This window comes from Schistocerca gregaria, unplaced genomic scaffold (assembly GCF_023897955.1).
Source record: "Schistocerca gregaria isolate iqSchGreg1 unplaced genomic scaffold, iqSchGreg1.2 ptg000355l, whole genome shotgun sequence".
Taxonomy (NCBI): domain Eukaryota; kingdom Metazoa; phylum Arthropoda; class Insecta; order Orthoptera; family Acrididae; genus Schistocerca; species Schistocerca gregaria.
The window spans coordinates 1365271-1382516 of NW_026061814.1; the positions used below are offsets into that span (position 1 = coordinate 1365271).

General features: G+C 47.6%; 12 non-coding genes across 12 annotated transcripts; all 12 read right to left on the reverse strand.

Moving 5' to 3' along the window:
• Nucleotides 1–647: 647 nt before the first annotated feature.
• Nucleotides 648–766, reverse strand: LOC126307853 (5S ribosomal RNA). The gene has a single exon (XR_007553823.1). It is a non-coding gene; the product is annotated as a 5S ribosomal RNA (ribosomal RNA).
• An 863-nt stretch (nucleotides 767–1629) lies between these two features.
• On the reverse strand, nucleotides 1630–1748 carry LOC126307698 (5S ribosomal RNA). The gene has a single exon (XR_007553684.1). It is a non-coding gene; the product is annotated as a 5S ribosomal RNA (ribosomal RNA).
• A 1471-nt stretch (nucleotides 1749–3219) lies between these two features.
• Nucleotides 3220–3338, reverse strand: LOC126308423 (5S ribosomal RNA). The gene has a single exon (XR_007554318.1). It is a non-coding gene; the product is annotated as a 5S ribosomal RNA (ribosomal RNA).
• A 1471-nt stretch (nucleotides 3339–4809) lies between these two features.
• On the reverse strand, nucleotides 4810–4928 carry LOC126307855 (5S ribosomal RNA). Its single transcript, XR_007553825.1, has one exon. It is a non-coding gene; the product is annotated as a 5S ribosomal RNA (ribosomal RNA).
• An 863-nt stretch (nucleotides 4929–5791) lies between these two features.
• LOC126307956 (5S ribosomal RNA) lies at nucleotides 5792–5910 on the reverse strand. The gene has a single exon (XR_007553895.1). It is a non-coding gene; the product is annotated as a 5S ribosomal RNA (ribosomal RNA).
• Nucleotides 5911–7381: 1471 nt separating this feature from the next.
• On the reverse strand, nucleotides 7382–7498 carry LOC126307900 (5S ribosomal RNA). Its single transcript, XR_007553866.1, has one exon. It is a non-coding gene; the product is annotated as a 5S ribosomal RNA (ribosomal RNA).
• Nucleotides 7499–8969: 1471 nt separating this feature from the next.
• On the reverse strand, nucleotides 8970–9088 carry LOC126307844 (5S ribosomal RNA). The gene has a single exon (XR_007553816.1). It is a non-coding gene; the product is annotated as a 5S ribosomal RNA (ribosomal RNA).
• Nucleotides 9089–10559: 1471 nt separating this feature from the next.
• LOC126307823 (5S ribosomal RNA) lies at nucleotides 10560–10678 on the reverse strand. The gene has a single exon (XR_007553797.1). It is a non-coding gene; the product is annotated as a 5S ribosomal RNA (ribosomal RNA).
• Nucleotides 10679–12149: 1471 nt separating this feature from the next.
• On the reverse strand, nucleotides 12150–12268 carry LOC126308424 (5S ribosomal RNA). Its single transcript, XR_007554319.1, has one exon. It is a non-coding gene; the product is annotated as a 5S ribosomal RNA (ribosomal RNA).
• Nucleotides 12269–13739: 1471 nt separating this feature from the next.
• LOC126307824 (5S ribosomal RNA) lies at nucleotides 13740–13858 on the reverse strand. The gene has a single exon (XR_007553798.1). It is a non-coding gene; the product is annotated as a 5S ribosomal RNA (ribosomal RNA).
• Nucleotides 13859–15329: 1471 nt separating this feature from the next.
• Nucleotides 15330–15448, reverse strand: LOC126308426 (5S ribosomal RNA). Its single transcript, XR_007554320.1, has one exon. It is a non-coding gene; the product is annotated as a 5S ribosomal RNA (ribosomal RNA).
• Nucleotides 15449–16919: 1471 nt separating this feature from the next.
• On the reverse strand, nucleotides 16920–17038 carry LOC126307825 (5S ribosomal RNA). Its single transcript, XR_007553799.1, has one exon. It is a non-coding gene; the product is annotated as a 5S ribosomal RNA (ribosomal RNA).
• Between the last annotated feature and the right edge of the window lie 208 nt (nucleotides 17039–17246).

Genomic DNA, 17246 nt, shown 5'->3' on the forward strand with positions numbered 1-17246 from the left:
AGCGACGAAAGGTAAATTTTTGTTTACAAATTTGCCCTTGTGCACTGCTACAAAACAATATGCCCTGACGTTTTTCACAACATTTCTGTCACTTCATACTGTTTTTATTATTCCAGAGACTCTTTGGAAGTCTTACTTGGCGCACTCTTTTCAAACTGAGTTCCTTAATATCGTATCTTACGATAGTTTAAAATCAGTATGGAAGCATCTTTGTCACATGAGAAAGGTAGCATAAAAAAGGGCTGGCAGGAGTAGTGACAAGAAAGCAAGAAATGAAGACAACCAGAGTTCCCAGGCGGTCGCCGATCCGAATACTGACGTTGTTGCTTTTCTTCGGTGGTCGGACGGGAACAGGTCTTTCTTTAATGTAGTTAGTTTTTGGAATTTAGCGCTCCTACAAAACAGTACTCTCTGACGCGTTTCAAGAGCACATCTGTCGATTCGCAGTGTTTCGTTATTTTCAACGAGATCCTAGCACTCTTCCTCCGCGCATTCTTGTTCAAACTGAGTTCATTACTGTAATTTCGCATCTTACGTTTAATACAGTAGTTTAAAATGCTTGTGGAAGCATCTTTGTCGCACCTGAGAGTTTTTCATGAAAAGAGGGCTGGCAGGTGTAGTGACATAAAATTTAAAAGAAGAGAGGGAGCCAACAGCACCCGGTGTTACCAGGCGGTCACCCATCCAAGTACTAACCGGGCCCGATGTTGCTTAACTTCGGTGATCGGACGAGAACCGGTGTATTCAACATGGTATGGCCGTTGGCGTCCTTATACAGTAGCCGCACGGCAGAAGAAGGCTTCGCCTCTCCTCCCAACACACGCAATCGCCGTTTTCGGTGGCACATTTGACGCAAAGCACGTCCTTCCACCTCGAAGGCGACGCGCAGTGCGGCGCGCCGCCACGTGGGTCACACGCACAACACAGCTGCTCGTTGCACCGCCTGTCATTCGTTTGTTCGACAAAGTATCCATCTCTTGTAGCGATGGAAGGTAAATTTTTGTTTACAAATTTGCCGTTGTGCACTGCTACAAAACAATATGCCCTGACGTATTTCACAACATTTCTGTCACTTCATACTGTATTGTTATTTCCAGAGACTCTTTGGAAGTCTTCCTTGGCGCACTCTTTTCAAACTGAGTTCCTTAATATCGTATCTGACGATAGTTTAAAATCAGTATGGAAGCATCTTTGTCACATGAGAAAGGTAGCATGAAAAAAGGGCTGGCAGGAGTAGTGACAAGAAAGCAAGAAATGAAGACAGCCAGAGTTCCCAGGCGGTCGCCGATCCGAATACTGACGTTGTTGCTTTTCTTCGGTGGTCGGACGGGAACAGGTCTTTCTTTAATGTAGTTAGTTTTTGGAATTTAGCGCTCCTACAAAACAATACTCTCTGACGCGTTTCAAGAGCACATCTGTCAATTCGCAGTGTTTCGTTATTTTCAACGAGATCCTAGCACTCTTCCTCCGCGCATTCGTGTTCAAACTGAGTTCATTACTGTAATTTCGCATCTTACGTTTAATACAGTAGTTTAAAATGCTTGTGGAAGCATCTTTGTCGCACCTGAGAGTTTTTCATGAAAAGAGGGCTGGCAGGTGTAGTGACATAAAATTTAAAAGAAGAGAGGGAGCCAACAGCACCCGGTGTTCCCAGGCGGGCACCCATCCAAGTACTAACCGGGCCCAATGTTGCTTAACTTCGGTGATCGGACGAGAACCGGTGTATTCAACATGGTATGGCCGTTGGCGTCCTTATACAGTAGCCGCACGGCAGAAGAAGGCTTCGCCTCTCCTCCCAACACACGCAATCGCCGTTTTCGGTGGCACATTTGACGCAAAGCACGTCCTTCCACCTCGAAGGCGACGCGCAGTGCGGCGCGCCGCCACGTGGGTCAGACGCACAACACAGCTGCTCGTTGCACCGCCTGTCATTCGTTTGTTCGACAAAGTATCCATCTCTTGTAGCGATGGAAGGTAAATTTTTGTTTACAAATTTGCCGTTGTGCACTGCTACAAAACAATATGCCCTGACGTATTTCACAACATTTCTGTCACTTCATACTGTATTGTTATTTCCAGAGACTCTTTGGAAGTCTTCCTTGGCGCACTCTTTTCAAACTGAGTTCCTTAATATCGTATCTGACGATAGTTTAAAATCAGTATGGAAGCATCTTTGTCACATGAGAAAGGTAGCATGAAAAAAGGGCTGGCAGGGGTAGTGACAAGATAGCAAGAAATGAAGACAGAGGGAAGCGTTCTCACCTGCCTGACACTCGTCGCGCTTCAAGATATTTGCGTAATTTGCACGGTTCATTCTCGGCTGTCCCCTTCCGTCCCGACTTGTCACGACTTTGCTCGACTGCCGCTCGCTGCCGCTCGGGTCGCGGTCCATATGACAGCACAAGTACGAGAAGCATCTGCGAGATGGGCGCGGCCCGAACCGGCGAGTCCGAGGCGCCTTGTGCGGGCGTTCGGAGCTACCAGTGCCGCTCTGTGCTGCGCTGTGCCGTGGAAAGGTGCGAAAACATGCACACAAGACACAGGCTTTTCGGCAAAGTATACATCTCTTGTAGCGACGAAAGGTAAATTTTTGTTTACAAATTTGCCCTTGTGCACTGCTACAAAACAATATGCCCTGACGTTTTTCACAACATTTCTGTCACTTCATACTGTTTTTATTATTCCAGAGACTCTTTGGAAGTCTTACTTGGCGCACTCTTTTCAAACTGAGTTCCTTAATATCGTATCTTACGATAGTTTAAAATCAGTATGGAAGCATCTTTGTCACATGAGAAAGGTAGCATGAAAAAAGGGCTGGCAGGAGTAGTGACAAGAAAGCAAGAAATGAAGACAGCCAGAGTTCCCAGGCGGTCGCCGATCCGAATACTGACGTTGTTGCTTTTCTTCGGTGGTCGGACGGGAACAGGTCTTTCTTTAATGTAGTTAGTTTTTGGAATTTAGCGCTCCTACAAAACAGTACTCTCTGACGCGTTTCAAGAGCACATCTGTCGATTCGCAGTGTTTCGTTATTTTCAACGAGATCCTAGCACTCTTCCTCCGCGCATTCTTGTTCAAACTGAGTTCATTACTGTAATTTCGCATCTTACGTTTAATACAGTAGTTTAAAATGCTTGTGGAAGCATCTTTGTCGCACCTGAGAGTTTTTCATGAAAAGAGGGCTGGCAGGTGTAGTGACATAAAATTTAAAAGAAGAGAGGGAGCCAACAGCACCCGGTGTTCCCAGGCGGTCACCCATCCAAGTACTAACCGGGCCCGATGTTGCTTAACTTCGGTGATCGGACGAGAACCGGTGTATTCAACATGGTATGGCCGTTGGCGTCCTTGTACAGTAGCCGCACGGCAGAAGAAGGCCTCGCCTCTCCTCCCAACACACGCAATCGCCGTTTTCGGTGGCACATTTGACGCAAAGCACGTCCTTCCACCTCGAAGGCGACGCGCAGTGCGGCGCGCCGCCACGTGGGTCAGACGCACAACACAGCTGCTCGTTGCACCGCCTGTCATTCGTTTGTTCGACAAAGTATCCATCTCTTGTAGCGATGGAAGGTAAATTTTTGTTTACAAATTTGCCGTTGAGCACTGCTACAAAACAATATGCCCTGACGTATTTCACAACATTTCTGTCACTTCATACTGTTTTGTTATTTCCAGAGACTCTTTGGAAGTCTTCCTTGGCGCACTCTTTTCAAACTGAGTTCCTTAATATCGTATCTTACGATAGTTTAAAATCAGTATGGAAGCATCTTTGTCACATGAGAAAGGTAGCATGAAAAAAGGGCTGGCAGGGGTAGTGACAAGATAGCAAGAAATGAAGACAGAGGGAAGCGTTCTCACGTGCCTGACACTCGTCGCGCTTCAAGATATTTGCGTAATTTGCACGGTTCATTCTCGGCTGTCCCCTTCCGTCCCGACTTGTCCCGACTTTGCTCGACTGCCGCTCGCTGCCGCTCGGGTCGCGGTCCATATGACAGCACAAGTACGAGAAGCATCTGCGAGATGGGCGCGGCCCGAACCGGCGAGTCCGAGGCGCCGTGTGCGGGCGTTCGGAGCTACCAGTGCCGCTCTGTGCTGCGCTGTGCCGTGGAAAGGTGCGAAAACATGCACACAAGACACAGGCTTTTCGGCAAAGTATACATCTCTTGTAGCGACGAAAGGTAAATTTTTGTTTACAAATTTGCCCTTGTGCACTGCTACAAAACAATATGCCCTGACGTTTTTCACAACATTTCTGTCACTTCATACTGTTTTTATTATTCCAGAGACTCTTTGGAAGTCTTACTTGGCGCACTCTTTTCAAACTGAGTTCCTTAATATCGTATCTTACGATAGTTTAAAATCAGTATGGAAGCATCTTTGTCACATGAGAAAGGTAGCATGAAAAAAGGGCTGGCAGGAGTAGTGACAAGAAAGCAAGAAATGAAGACAGCCAGAGTTCCCAGGCGGTCGCCGATCCGAATACTGACGTTGTTGCTTTTCTTCGGTGGTCGGACGGGAACAGGTCTTTCTTTAATGTAGTTAGTTTTTGGAATTTAGCGCTCCTACAAAACAGTACTCTCTGACGCGTTTCAAGAGCACATCTGTCGATTCGCAGTGTTTCGTTATTTTCAACGAGATCCTAGCACTCTTCCTCCGCGCATTCTTGTTCAAACTGAGTTCATTACTGTAATTTCGCATCTTACGTTTAATACAGTAGTTTAAAATGCTTGTGGAAGCATCTTTGTCGCACCTGAGAGTTTTTCATGAAAAGAGGGCTGGCAGGTGTAGTGACATAAAATTTAAAAGAAGAGAGGGAGCCAACAGCACCCGGTGTTACCAGGCGGTCACCCATCCAAGTACTAACCGGGCCCGATGTTGCTTAACTTCGGTGATCGGACGAGAACCGGTGTATTCAACATGGTATGGCCGTTGGCGTCCTTATACAGTAGCCGCACGGCAGAAGAAGGCTTCGCCTCTCCTCCCAACACACGCAATCGCCGTTTTCGGTGGCACATTTGACGCAAAGCACGTCCTTCCACCTCGAAGGCGACGCGCAGTGCGGCGCGCCGCCACGTGGGTCAGACGCACAACACAGCTGCTCGTTGCACCGCCTGTTATTCGTTTGTTCGACAAAGTATCCATCTCTTGTAGCGATGGAAGGTAAATTTTTGTTTACAAATTTGCCGTTGAGCACTGCTACAAAACAATATGCCCTGACGTATTTCACAACATTTCTGTCACTTCATACTGTTTTGTTATTTCCAGAGACTCTTTGGAAGTCTTACTTGGCGCACTCTTTTCAAACTGAGTTCCTTAATATCGTATCTTACGATAGTTTAAAATCAGTATGGAAGCATCTTTGTCACATGAGAAAGGTAGCATGAAAAAAGGGCTGGCAGGAGTAGTGACAAGAAAGCAAGAAATGAAGACAGCCAGAGTTCCCAGGCGGTCGCCGATCCGAATACTGACGTTGTTGCTTTTCTTCGGTGGTCGGACGGGAACAGGTCTTTCTTTAATGTAGTTAGTTTTTGGAATTTAGCGCTCCTACAAAACAATACTCTCTGACGCGTTTCAAGAGCACATCTGTCAATTCGCAGTGTTTCGTTATTTTCAACGAGATCCTAGCACTCTTCCTCCGCGCATTCGTGTTCAAACTGAGTTCATTACTGTAATTTCGCATCTTACGTTTAATACAGTAGTTTAAAATGCTTGTGGAAGCATCTTTGTCGCACCTGAGAGTTTTTCATGAAAAGAGGGCTGGCAGGTGTAGTGACATAAAATTTAAAAGAAGAGAGGGAGCCAACAGCACCCGGTGTTCCCAGGCGGTCACCCATCCAAGTACTAACCGGGCCCAATGTTGCTTAACTTCGGTGATCGGACGAGAACCGGTGTATTCAACATGGTATGGCCGTTGGCGTCCTTATACAGTAGCCGCACGGCAGAAGAAGGCTTCGCCTCTCCTCCCAACACACGCAATCGCCGTTTTCGGTGGCACATTTGACGCAAAGCACGTCCTTCCACCTCGAAGGCGACGCGCAGTGCGGCGCGCCGCCACGTGGGTCACACGCACAACACAGCTGCTCGTTGCACCGCCTGTCATTCGTTTGTTCGACAAAGTATCCATCTCTTGTAGCGATGGAAGGTAAATTTTTGTTTACAAATTTGCCGTTGTGCACTGCTACAAAACTTTATGCCCTGACGTATTTCACAACATTTCTGTCACTTCATACTGTATTGTTATTTCCAGAGACTCTTTGGAAGTCTTCCTTGGCGCACTCTTTTCAAACTGAGTTCCTTAATATCGACACTAGATCGCGTGTTAAATCAGTATGGAAGCATCTTTGTCACATGAGAAAGGTAGCATGAAAAAGGGCTGGCAGGGGTAGTGACAAGATAGCAAGAAATGAAAACAGAGGGAAGCGTTCTCACCTGCCTGACACTCGTCGCGCTTCAAGATATTTGCGTAATTTGCACGGTTCATTCTCGGCTGTCCCCTTCCGTCCCGACTTGTCCCGACTTTGCTCGACTGCCGCTCGCTGCCGCTCGGGTCGCGGTCCATATGACAGCACAAGTACGAGAAGCATCTGCGAGATGGGCGCGGCCCGAACCGGCGAGTCCGAGGCGCCTTGTGCGGGCGTCCGGAGCTACCAGTGCCGCTCTGTGCTGCGCTGTGCCGTGGAAAGGTGCGAAAACATGCACACAAGACACAGGCTTTTCGGCAAAGTATACATCTCTTGTAGCGACAAAAGGTAAATTTTTGTTTACAAATTTGCCCTTGTGCACTGCTACAAAACAATATGCCCTGACGTTTTTCACAACATTTCTGTCACTTCATACTGTTTTTATTATTCCAGAGACTCTTTGGAAGTCTTACTTGGCGCACTCTTTTCAAACTGAGTTCCTTAATATCGTATCTTACGATAGTTTAAAATCAGTATGGAAGCATCTTTGTCACATGAGAAAGGTAGCATGAAAAAAAGGGCTGGCAGGAGTAGTGACAAGAAAGCAAGAAATGAAGACAGCCAGAGTTCCCAGGCGGTCGCCGATCCGAATACTGACGTTGTTGCTTTTCTTCGGTGGTCGGACGGGAACAGGTCTTTCTTTAATGTAGTTAGTTTTTGGAATTTAGCGCTCCTACAAAACAGTACTCTCTGACGCGTTTCAAGAGCACATCTGTCGATTCGCAGTGTTTCGTTATTTTCAACGAGATCCTAGCACTCTTCCTCCGCGCATTCTTGTTCAAACTGAGTTCATTACTGTAATTTCGCATCTTACGTTTAATACAGTAGTTTAAAATGCTTGTGGAAGCATCTTTGTCGCACCTGAGAGTTTTTCATGAAAAGAGGGCTGGCAGGTGTAGTGACATAAAATTTAAAAGAAGAGAGGGAGCCAACAGCACCCGGTGTTCCCAGCGGTCACCCATCCAAGCACTAACCGGGCCCGATGTTGCTTAACTTCGGTGATCGACGAGAACCGGTGTATTCAACATGGTATGGCCGTTGGCGTCCTTGTACAGTAGCCGCACGGCAGAAGAAGGCTTCGCCTCTCCTCCCAACACACGCAATCGCCGTTTTCGGTGGCACATTTGACGCAAAGCACGTCCTTCCACCTCGAAGGCGACGCGCAGTGCGGCGCGCCGCCACGTGGGTCAGACGCACAACACAGCTGCTCGTTGCACCGCCTGTCATTCGTTTGTTCGACAAAGTATCCATCTCTTGTAGCGATGGAAGGTAAATTTTTGTTTACAAATTTGCCGTTGTGCACTGCTACAAAACAATATGCCCTGACGTATTTCACAACATTTCTGTTACTTCATACTGTTTTGTTATTTCCAGAGACTCTTTGGAAGTCTTCCTTGGCGCACTCTTTTCAAACTGAGTTCCTTAATATCGTATCTTACGATAGTTTAAAATCAGTATGGAAGCATCTTTGTCACATGAGAAAGGTAGCATGAAAAAAGGGCTGGCAGGGGTAGTGACAAGATAGCAAGAAATGAAGACAGAGGGAAGCGTTCTCACCTGCCTGACACTCGTCGCGCTTCCAGATATTTGCGTAATTTGCACGGTTCATTCTCGGCTGTCCCCTTCCGTCCCGACTTGTCCCGACTTTGCTCGACTGCCGCTCGCTGCCGCTCGGGTCGCGGTCCATATGACAGCACAAGTACGAGAAGCATCTGCGAGATGGGCGCGGCCCGAACCGGCGAGTCCGAGGCGCCGTGTGCGGGCGTTCGGAGCTACCAGTGCCGCTCTGTGCTGCGCTGTGCCGTGGAAAGGTGCGAAAACATGCACACAAGACACAGGCTTTTCGGCAAAGTATACATCTCTTGTAGCGACGAAAGGTAAATTTTTGTTTACAAATTTGCCCTTGTGCACTGCTACAAAACAATATGCCCTGACGTTTTTCACAACATTTCTGTCACTTCATACTGTTTTTATTATTCCAGAGACTCTTTGGAAGTCTTACTTGGCGCACTCTTTTCAAACTGAGTTCCTTAATATCGTATCTTACGATAGTTTAAAATCAGTATGGAAGCATCTTTGTCACATGAGAAAGGTAGCATGAAAAAAGGGCTGGCAGGAGTAGTGACAAGAAAGCAAGAAATGAAGACAGCCAGAGTTCCCAGGCGGTCGCCGATCCGAATACTGACGTTGTTGCTTTTCTTCGGTGGTCGGACGGGAACAGGTCTTTCTTTAATGTAGTTAGTTTTTGGAATTTAGCGCTCCTACAAAACAGTACTCTCTGACGCGTTTCAAGAGCACATCTGTCGATTCGCAGTGTTTCGTTATTTTCAACGAGATCCTAGCACTCTTCCTCCGCGCATTCTTGTTCAAACTGAGTTCATTACTGTAATTTCGCATCTTACGTTTAATACAGTAGTTTAAAATGCTTGTGGAAGCATCTTTGTCGCACCTGAGAGTTTTTCATGAAAAGAGGGCTGGCAGGTGTAGTGACATAAAATTTAAAAGAAGAGAGGGAGCCAACAGCACCCGGTGTTCCCAGGCGGTCACCCATCAAAGCACTAACCGGGCCCGATGTTGCTTAACTTCGGTGATCGGACGAGAACCGGTGTATTCAACATGGTATGGCCGTTGGCGTCCTTGTACAGTAGCCGCACGGCAGAAGAAGGCTTCGCCTCTCCTCCCAACACACGCAATCGCCGTTTTCGGTGGCACATTTGACGCAAAGCACGTCCTTCCACCTCGAAGGCGACGCGCAGTGCGGCGCGCCGCCACGTGGGTCAGACGCACAACACAGCTGCTCGTTGCACCGCCTGTCATTCGTTTGTTCGACAAAGTATCCATCTCTTGTAGCGATGGAAGGTAAATTTTTGTTTACAAATTTGCCGTTGTGCACTGCTACAAAACAATATGCCCTGACGTATTTCACAACATTTCTGTTACTTCATACTGTTTTGTTATTTCCAGAGACTCTTTGGAAGTCTTCCTTGGCGCACTCTTTTCAAACTGAGTTCCTTAATATCGTATCTTACGATAGTTTAAAATCAGTATGGAAGCATCTTTGTCACATGAGAAAGGTAGCATGAAAAAAGGGCTGGCAGGGGTAGTGACAAGATAGCAAGAAATGAAGACAGAGGGAAGCGTTCTCACCTGCCTGACACTCGTCGCGCTTCCAGATATTTGCGTAATTTGCACGGTTCATTCTCGGCTGTCCCCTTCCGTCCCGACTTGTCCCGACTTTGCTCGACTGCCGCTCGCTGCCGCTCGGGTCGCGGTCCATATGACAGCACAAGTACGAGAAGCATCTGCGAGATGGGCGCGGCCCGAACCGGCGAGTCCGAGGCGCCGTGTGCGGGCGTTCGGAGCTACCAGTGCCGCTCTGTGCTGCGCTGTGCCGTGGAAAGGTGCGAAAACATGCACACAAGACACAGGCTTTTCGGCAAAGTATACATCTCTTGTAGCGACGAAAGGTAAATTTTTGTTTACAAATTTGCCCTTGTGCACTGCTACAAAACAATATGCCCTGACGTTTTTCACAACATTTCTGTCACTTCATACTGTTTTTATTATTCCAGAGACTCTTTGGAAGTCTTACTTGGCGCACTCTTTTCAAACTGAGTTCCTTAATATCGTATCTTACGATAGTTTAAAATCAGTATGGAAGCATCTTTGTCACATGAGAAAGGTAGCATGAAAAAAGGGCTGGCAGGAGTAGTGACAAGAAAGCAAGAAATGAAGACAGCCAGAGTTCCCAGGCGGTCGCCGATCCGAATACTGACGTTGTTGCTTTTCTTCGGTGGTCGGACGGGAACAGGTCTTTCTTTAATGTAGTTAGTTTTTGGAATTTAGCGCTCCTACAAAACAGTACTCTCTGACGCGTTTCAAGAGCACATCTGTCGATTCGCAGTGTTTCGTTATTTTCAACGAGATCCTAGCACTCTTCCTCCGCGCATTCTTGTTCAAACTGAGTTCATTACTGTAATTTCGCATCTTACGTTTAATACAGTAGTTTAAAATGCTTGTGGAAGCATCTTTGTCGCACCTGAGAGTTTTTCATGAAAAGAGGGCTGGCAGGTGTAGTGACATAAAATTTAAAAGAAGAGAGGGAGCCAACAGCACCCGGTGTTCCCAGGCGGTCACCCATCCAAGCACTAACCGGGCCCGATGTTGCTTAACTTCGGTGATCGGACGAGAACCGGTGTATTCAACATGGTATGGCCGTTGGCGTCCTTGTACAGTAGCCGCACGGCAGAAGAAGGCTTCGCCTCTCCTCCCAACACACGCAATCGCCGTTTTCGGTGGCACATTTGACGCAAAGCACGTCCTTCCACCTCGAAGGCGACGCGCAGTGCGGCGCGCCGCCACGTGGGTCAGACGCACAACACAGCTGCTCGTTGCACCGCCTGTCATTCGTTTGTTCGACAAAGTATCCATCTCTTGTAGCGATGGAAGGTAAATTTTTGTTTACAAATTTGCCGTTGTGCACTGCTACAAAACAATATGCCCTGACGTATTTCACAACATTTCTGTTACTTCATACTGTTTTGTTATTTCCAGAGACTCTTTGGAAGTCTTCCTTGGCGCACTCTTTTCAAACTGAGTTCCTTAATATCGTATCTTACGATAGTTTAAAATCAGTATGGAAGCATCTTTGTCACATGAGAAAGGTAGCATGAAAAAAGGGCTGGCAGGGGTAGTGACAAGATAGCAAGAAATGAAGACAGAGGGAAGCGTTCTCACCTGCCTGACACTCGTCGCGCTTCCAGATATTTGCGTAATTTGCACGGTTCATTCTCGGCTGTCCCCTTCCGTCCCGACTTGTCCCGACTTTGCTCGACTGCCGCTCGCTGCCGCTCGGGTCGCGGTCCATATGACAGCACAAGTACGAGAAGCATCTGCGAGATGGGCGCGGCCCGAACCGGCGAGTCCGAGGCGCCGTGTGCGGGCGTTCGGAGCTACCAGTGCCGCTCTGTGCTGCGCTGTGCCGTGGAAAGGTGCGAAAACATGCACACAAGACACAGGCTTTTCGGCAAAGTATACATCTCTTGTAGCGACGAAAGGTAAATTTTTGTTTACAAATTTGCCCTTGTGCACTGCTACAAAACAATATGCCCTGACGTTTTTCACAACATTTCTGTCACTTCATACTGTTTTTATTATTCCAGAGACTCTTTGGAAGTCTTACTTGGCGCACTCTTTTCAAACTGAGTTCCTTAATATCGTATCTTACGATAGTTTAAAATCAGTATGGAAGCATCTTTGTCACATGAGAAAGGTAGCATGAAAAAAGGGCTGGCAGGAGTAGTGACAAGAAAGCAAGAAATGAAGACAGCCAGAGTTCCCAGGCGGTCGCCGATCCGAATACTGACGTTGTTGCTTTTCTTCGGTGGTCGGACGGGAACAGGTCTTTCTTTAATGTAGTTAGTTTTTGGAATTTAGCGCTCCTACAAAACAGTACTCTCTGACGCGTTTCAAGAGCACATCTGTCGATTCGCAGTGTTTCGTTATTTTCAACGAGATCCTAGCACTCTTCCTCCGCGCATTCTTGTTCAAACTGAGTTCATTACTGTAATTTCGCATCTTACGTTTAATACAGTAGTTTAAAATGCTTGTGGAAGCATCTTTGTCGCACCTGAGAGTTTTTCATGAAAAGAGGGCTGGCAGGTGTAGTGACATAAAATTTAAAAGAAGAGAGGGAGCCAACAGCACCCGGTGTTCCCAGGCGGTCACCCATCCAAGTACTAACCGGGCCCGATGTTGCTTAACTTCGGTGATCGGACGAGAACCGGTGTATTCAACATGGTATGGCCGTTGGCGTCCTTGTACAGTAGCCGCACGGCAGAAGAAGGCTTCGCCTCTCCTCCCAACACACGCAATCGCCGTTTTCGGTGGCACATTTGACGCAAAGCACGTCCTTCCACCTCGAAGGCGACGCGCAGTGCGGCGCGCCGCCACGTGGGTCAGACGCACAACACAGCTGCTCGTTGCACCGCCTGTCATTCGTTTGTTCGACAAAGTATCCATCTCTTGTAGCGATGGAAAGTAAATTTTTGTTTACAAATTTGCCGTTGAGCACTGCTACAAAACAATATGCCCTGACGTATTTCACAACATTTCTGTCACTTCATACTGTTTTGTTATTTCCAGAGACTCTTTGGAAGTCTTCCTTGGCGCACTCTTTTCAAACTGAGTTCCTTAATATCGTATCTTACGATAGTTTAAAATCAGTATGGAAGCATCTTTGTCACATGAGAAAGGTAGCATGAAAAAAGGGCTGGCAGGGGTAGTGACAAGATAGCAAGAAATGAAGACAGAGGGAAGCGTTCTCACCTGCCTGACACTCGTCGCGCTTCCAGATATTTGCGTAATTTGCACGGTTCATTCTCGGCTGTCCCCTTCCGTCCCGACTTGTCCCGACTTTGCTCGACTGCCGCTCGCTGCCGCTCGGGTCGCGGTCCATATGACAGCACAAGTACGAGAAGCATCTGCGAGATGGGCGCGGCCCGAACCGGCGATTCCGAGGCGCCGTGTGCGGGCGTTCCGAGCTACCAGTGCCGCTCTGTGCTGCGCTGTGCCGTGGAAAGGTGCGAAAACATGCACACAAGACACAGGCTTTTCGGCAAAGTATACATCTCTTGTAGCGACGAAAGGTAAATTTTTGTTTACAAATTTGCCCTTGTGCACTGCTACAAAACAATATGCCCTGACGTTTTTCACAACATTTCTGTCACTTCATACTGTTTTTATTATTCCAGAGACTCTTTGGAAGTCTTACTTGGCGCACTCTTTTCAAACTGAGTTCCTTAATATCGTATCTTACGATAGTTTAAAATCAGTATGGAAGCATCTTTGTCACATGAGAAAGGTAGCATGAAAAAAGGGCTGGCAGGAGTAGTGACAAGAAAGCAAGAAATGAAGACAGCCAGAGTTCCCAGGCGGTCGCCGATCCGAATACTGACGTTGTTGCTTTTCTTCGGTGGTCGGACGGGAACAGGTCTTTCTTTAATGTAGTTAGTTTTTGGAATTTAGCGCTCCTACAAAACAGTACTCTCTGACGCGTTTCAAGAGCACATCTGTCGATTCGCAGTGTTTCGTTATTTTCAACGAGATCCTAGCACTCTTCCTCCGCGCATTCTTGTTCAAACTGAGTTCATTACTGTAATTTCGCATCTTACGTTTAATACAGTAGTTTAAAATGCTTGTGGAAGCATCTTTGTCGCACCTGAGAGTTTTTCATGAAATGAGGGCTGGCAGGTGTAGTGACATAAAATTTAAAAGAAGAGAGGGAGCCAACAGCACCCGGTGTTCCCAGGCGGTCACCCATCCAAGCACTAACCGGGCCCGATGTTGCTTAACTTCGGTGATCGGACGAGAACCGGTGTATTCAACATGGTATGGCCGTTGGCGTCCTTGTACAGTAGCCGCACGGCAGAAGAAGGCTTCGCCTCTCCTCCCAACACACGCAATCGCCGTTTTCGGTGGCACATTTGACGCAAAGCACGTCCTTCCACCTCGAAGGCGACGCGCAGTGCGGCGCGCCGCCACGTGGGTCAGACGCACAACACAGCTGCTCGTTGCACCGCCTGTCATTCGTTTGTTCGACAAAGTATCCATCTCTTGTAGCGATGGAAGGTAAATTTTTGTTTACAAATTTGCCGTTGTGCACTGCTACAAAACAATATGCCCTGACGTATTTCACAACATTTCTGTTACTTCATACTGTTTTGTTATTTCCAGAGACTCTTTGGAAGTCTTCCTTGGCGCACTCTTTTCAAACTGAGTTCCTTAATATCGTATCTTACGATAGTTTAAAATCAGTATGGAAGCATCTTTGTCACATGAGAAAGGTAGCATGAAAAAAGGGCTGGCAGGGGTAGTGACAAGATAGCAAGAAATGAAGACAGAGGGAAGCGTTCTCACCTGCCTGACACTCGTCGCGCTTCCAGATATTTGCGTAATTTGCACGGTTCATTCTCGGCTGTCCCCTTCCGTCCCGACTTGTCCCGACTTTGCTCGACTGCCGCTCGCTGCCGCTCGGGTCGCGGTCCATATGACAGCACAAGTACGAGAAGCATCTGCGAGATGGGCGCGGCCCGAACCGGCGAGTCCGAGGCGCCGTGTGCGGGCGTTCGGAGCTACCAGTGCCGCTCTGTGCTGCGCTGTGCCGTGGAAAGGTGCGAAAACATGCACACAAGACACAGGCTTTTCGGCAAAGTATACATCTCTTGTAGCGACGAAAGGTAAATTTTTGTTTACAAATTTGCCCTTGTGCACTGCTACAAAACAATATGCCCTGACGTTTTTCACAACATTTCTGTCACTTCATACTGTTTTTATTATTCCAGAGACTCTTTGGAAGTCTTACTTGGCGCACTCTTTTCAAACTGAGTTCCTTAATATCGTATCTTACGATAGTTTAAAATCAGTATGGAAGCATCTTTGTCACATGAGAAAGGTAGCATGAAAAAAGGGCTGGCAGGAGTAGTGACAAGAAAGCAAGAAATGAAGACAGCCAGAGTTCCCAGGCGGTCGCCGATCCGAATACTGACGTTGTTGCTTTTCTTCGGTGGTCGGACGGGAACAGGTCTTTCTTTAATGTAGTTAGTTTTTGGAATTTAGCGCTCCTACAAAACAGTACTCTCTGACGCGTTTCAAGAGCACATCTGTCGATTCGCAGTGTTTCGTTATTTTCAACGAGATCCTAGCACTCTTCCTCCGCGCATTCTTGTTCAAACTGAGTTCATTACTGTAATTTCGCATCTTACGTTTAATACAGTAGTTTAAAATGCTTGTGGAAGCATCTTTGTCGCACCTGAGAGTTTTTCATGAAAAGAGGGCTGGCAGGTGTAGTGACATAAAATTTAAAAGAAGAGAGGGAGCCAACAGCACCCGGTGTTCCCAGGCGGTCACCCATCCAAGTACTAACCGGGCCCGATGTTGCTTAACTTCGGTGATCGGACGAGAACCGGTGTATTCAACATGGTATGGCCGTTGGCGTCCTTGTACAGTAGCCGCACGGCAGAAGAAGGCCTCGCCTCTCCTCCCAACACACGCAATCGCCGTTTTCGGTGGCACATTTGACGCAAAGCACGTCCTTCCACCTCGAAGGCGACGCGCAGTGCGGCGCGCCGCCACGTGGGTCAGACGCACAACACAGCTGCTCGTTGCACCGCCTGTCATTCGTTTGTTCGACAAAGTATCCATCTCTTGTAGCGATGGAAGGTAAATTTTTGTTTACAAATTTGCCGTTGAGCACTGCTACAAAACAATATGCCCTGACGTATTTCACAACATTTCTGTCACTTCATACTGTTTTGTTATTTCCAGAGACTCTTTGGAAGTCTTCCTTGGCGCACTCTTTTCAAACTGAGTTCCTTAATATCGTATCTTACGATAGTTTAAAATCAGTATGGAAGCATCTTTGTCACATGAGAAAGGTAGCATGAAAAAAGGGCTGGCAGGGGTAGTGACAAGATAGCAAGAAATGAAGACAGAGGGAAGCGTTCTCACCTGCCTGACACTCGTCGCGCTTCCAGATATTTGCGTAATTTGCACGGTTCATTCTCGGCTGTCCCCTTCCGTCCCGACTTGTCCCGACTTTGCTCGACTGCCGCTCGCTGCCGCTCGGGTCGCGGTCCATATGACAGCACAAGTACGAGAAGCATCTGCGAGATGGGCGCGGCCCGAACCGGCGAGTCCGAGGCGCCGTGTGCGGGCGTTCGGAGCTACCAGTGCCGCTCTGTGCTGCGCTGTGCCGTGGAAAGGTGCGAAAACATGCACACAAGACACAGGCTTTTCGGCAAAGTATACATCTCTTGTAGCGACGAAAGGTAAATTTTTGTTTACAAATTTGCCCTTGTGCACTGCTACAAAACAATATGCCCTGACGTTTTTCACAACATTTCTGTCACTTCATACTGTTTTTATTATTCCAGAGACTCTTTGGAAGTCTTACTTGGCGCACTCTTTTCAAACTGAGTTCCTTAATATCGTATCTTACGATAGTTTAAAATCAGTATGGAAGCATCTTTGTCACATGAGAAAGGTAGCATGAAAAAAGGGCTGGCAGGAGTAGTGACAAGAAAGCAAGAAATGAAGACAGCCAGAGTTCCCAGGCGGTCGCCGATCCGAATACTGACGTTGTTGCTTTTCTTCGGTGGTCGGACGGGAACAGGTCTTTCTTTAATGTAGTTAGTTTTTGGAATTTAGCGCTCCTACAAAACAGTACTCTCTGACGCGTTTCAAGAGCACATCTGTCGATTCGCAGTGTTTCGTTATTTTCAACGAGATCCTAGCACTCTTCCTCCGCGCATTCTTGTTCAAACTGAGTTCATTACTGTAATTTCGCATCTTACGTTTAATACAGTAGTTTAAAATGCTTGTGGAAGCATCTTTGTCGCACCTGAGAGTTTTTCATGAAAAGAGGGCTGGCAGGTGTAGTGACATAAAATTTAAAAGAAGAGAGGGAGCCAACAGCACCCGGTGTTCCCAGGCGGTCACCCATCCAAGCACTAACCGGGCCCGATGTTGCTTAACTTCGGTGATCGGACGAGAACCGGTGTATTCAACATGGTATGGCCGTTGGCGTCCTTGTACAGTAGCCGCACGGCAGAAGAAGGCTTCGCCTCTCCTCCCAACACACGCAATCGCCGTTTTCGGTGGCACATTTGACGCAAAGCACGTCCTTCCACCTCGAAGGCGACGCGCAGTGCGGCGCGCCGCCACGTGGGTCAGACGCACAACACAGCTGCTCGTTGCACCGCCTGTCATTCGTTTGTTCGACAAAGTATCCAT